Below are 3546 nucleotides of genomic sequence, written 5' to 3' on the forward strand. Positions count from 1 at the left end.
TATACCGTATAACTGTTTTTTAATGCGGGTGCAAATTTTTGCGATTTTATCCTGAAATAGGTATATTTATTTTTTGCGATTTTAATTTTTGCGATTTCACTTTGACAATAAAGTCTATTTTTATTGAATTTTATTACTAGACATTTAAACAATAAAGTATATTTTTATTTTTTATTTAACAAACCAAAGCAATTTAAAATATTACATGGCATAAAAATATTCACATTAAAATACATAAAACACATTACAGTTTTTTAAAAATGGTTAAAAATATTAAAATACATTTCAGAAAAATTTCATTAAAATATTTCCATTAAAATACATTGAACACATTAAAACTATAACACAATCAAAGTGTTAAATCACATTCACAATCTGTTAGAGAGTATCTTTTGAATTAAGATTTTCTGCACACTTCAGCAATGCCTGCTTTTTCGAACCCCTTAATCACCATCTCTGGTTGGCTTCTTATGTCTTTGTAAGTTTCTACCAGCCATTTAGCACCAAGCGGTTTTAGAATACATAGACGGAGGTCAACAGGTTTCAATGTTTCTATGTCGACACCTTTGTCAAGTTGCTTTGAAATACAGGATGCATACCATCGCTGAAAGCGCTGTTTCATTTTGCCTTTCACGACTTTTTGAATGGAAAGATCAATGTGCTGTAACTTGTCCGTCGTGCTTAGTGGTATATACACAATTTCAATATTCTTTGTTTTCAAACCATCCACGAACTCTCTCGACATCTGCGCTCGGAAAACATCGAAAATACCCAGTGACTTTTGAGTGTTAGGTAGCCCAAGCTTTGTCTTGGTTTTATCCATGTGAGGTACTAGAACCCGCGATGTGTATTCCATCTGTGTCTGTATTGGCCCAATGATTAGGACTGTGAGTTATGTTCCAAGCCAGTTTTTTTCCTTAATTGATACTACAAGCAAAATAATAAGATTGATAATTATCTACATTACCTGCGAAAACAACGGTGACTTGTCTTTTGTCATCAAGACCAATTATGGGGACTCGCTGGGTGCCCTCCACCTCCATTGTCCATGAGCTGACAGGTACATAATTGATACCGGTATGGTCCCAGTTGTATATTGACTCGGAAGGAATGTCATGTTTTTCACCACACTGTTTATTCTTTGTAAAAACTCGTCTTTAATTTCAGAAAATTTGTCATCTGTGAACTGAATTTTTGCCGTGCAACTGCCCCTTCGCTTAACCATATTCATCCTCAACAACACTGACTGGGCCCAGCTTTTTTTCAACGTAATCGGTCCGCCATTACAAGATAGTAGCTGCTCGTCATGGGCACGGACAATGCCCTCCGCAACGGCAATGCAGTAACAGCCCCCGATTTCCTTAATGAACGAATGTAAGTTTGCACGTCGGAATCCAGTTCGTTACCGAGTAAAACTTTTTTACCCGGCTTGCACGGATTCAATTCAGAAATTTCACAGTTCTCGCCGTCTGAAAAATCAAGTTTACGTTTTCGAGATTTGAGCTCCGTGTTGTATTTATCACGTAAATTTCTTACAGTTCTTTCACGTAGTCCTGGAAACTTTGTCTGAAAACGTTTAATGGTCGACGAAGGTCCATGTACACTGGCGTAGTGTCCTATCTCAGTTCTCTCGCTCGGTGAAAAATCACGTACTTTCCTCTCGGAGTTTTTGGTGTATCAAGAACATCGGCCACTTTCTCATTACACTCAGTAATTTTTATAGGCGACATTAATTCACTTAAAGGTCCGGTAGGGTCAGGAAACTTACTTATTGGCTTCAAATATTTCAACAGCGCCATTTTGCTGGCAAAGCATGAAGTGACTGCTAACTACGGGGTATTCACTGACCAATTATCGATACCTGTATACGCAACGAAGCGTGAATTCGGACTCTATGAAGAGGCCTCACAAGGGGTATTTGTATGGGACATTTTATGACGTATTTTTTGCGATTAAGACTTGATCGCAGAATTTCGCAAAAAATAGCACCACGTAGAAAAATCCAGTTATACGGTATTGTAGGGTTTCTACTGACAGCCTATAGGCTCATAGCAGGAAGAAATACTTTGTCCAAAATCCCGCATTTAGTTTGAAGTAGATGTACGTCACCAACCCACCCACCCCCTCCCATTTTGTAAAAACTTGAAAATATATGATAAGATGGCCTAGATTTTTTACAAGATTATGTACACAAAACACAATTCTATCTTTGACATCTACAACGGGCTTCCATTTAAAGACGAAAATGAAAGGAATGACATAGAAACCATATTAAAACTCATGGAGGAGTATTGTGTAGGAAAAACAAACACTATATCTGAGATATACAGTGGCGCCGCGTTTATCCGGACGCCATTTATCCGGACGCTTCACCATCCGGACGATATTTTTTGGGAACCGATTTTTTCCACGTTATTTGCCTCATTAATCCGGAAATTCGCGTTCCGTATCCGGACGGTCAATTTCTACTACAAAACGTAATATTTCATTGAAAAATGACTCGTTTATCCGGACGGCAATTTTTCAAGAAATGACTTTTTCACACTTATCTTGCATTCGTGTTAATTGTTGTAAAAACATTGGCCATGCAGTCAGTTTGAAAGCAGTTACCTGTGACCTACAAACAATAGCGTCTATAATTAGCGTGTGTTTACCCCAATTCAATCACACATTTATCTTTAGTATGAAGCAAAGAATTTAGCTAATACTGTGCATTATTTAAATAATAATCCGTTCAAAATCATATTGCTAACCGTATATACATTGGTAAATTCATGAGAATTTTGGAGAGTTGTAAATAAAATGAACAAAAAATAACGAACGATTTCGTAATGCTCTTTATCATGTCGATTGCGATAGTTTAAAATACGAATCTATTTCTAAAAACGTTAATGTATTTGAAACGCTTTTTTTCCCACAAGACAGTTTACAAAGGTACATAATTGAAGAAATATCTCTATTTAATGTAGTACCGTTTACAAACGTCCATTACTTTAGAAAAGATATATAAAACTGACGTTACGTACAGATGTTGATTAAGTTTTTCAAGGTATTTTTAATGATGGGAATTCAAACTTAGCTTCTGTAGAAAAAATAATATTGATAATCATTAAGATGGCTTGTATTTACGAATGTTTTTAATACTTTGTTTGAGTTAGCTTGCAGTGTTCAGTTATTTTATAGTAACCCTGTGTAATGAATATCTGGGGAATATACGGGGTTAGTTTATATTTGAACATTTTCAATGATGATGCTGAAAAGTTCTGTCATATCATATGAGCTTCAATAAATACAAAATATGGCGAAATAAAACAATAGTAGATCAAAATTTGTTCAGCCCATGAAGTCACATGCCAAAGAGAAGGCGAATTAAAAAAGGAGGTCTCAGCATAAAATTACCCATCCATTTTTTTATTGTGTAAATTTCATTTTAATATATTTTTTCTTTAATCAATTACTGCGCATGCTTTTAAAACAATTAACCAAAATATAATTTAAAAGTTTTTTTTTTCTTTGCTGTCACATTTTAAACAAGAATGTGCATAT

Source organism: Saccostrea echinata, unplaced genomic scaffold, assembly GCF_033153115.1.
Source record: "Saccostrea echinata isolate AGI-Se365-2 ecotype Australia unplaced genomic scaffold, CSIRO_AGI_Sech_v1 ptg000006l, whole genome shotgun sequence".
NCBI classification, from domain to species: Eukaryota; Metazoa; Mollusca; class Bivalvia; order Ostreida; family Ostreidae; genus Saccostrea; species Saccostrea echinata.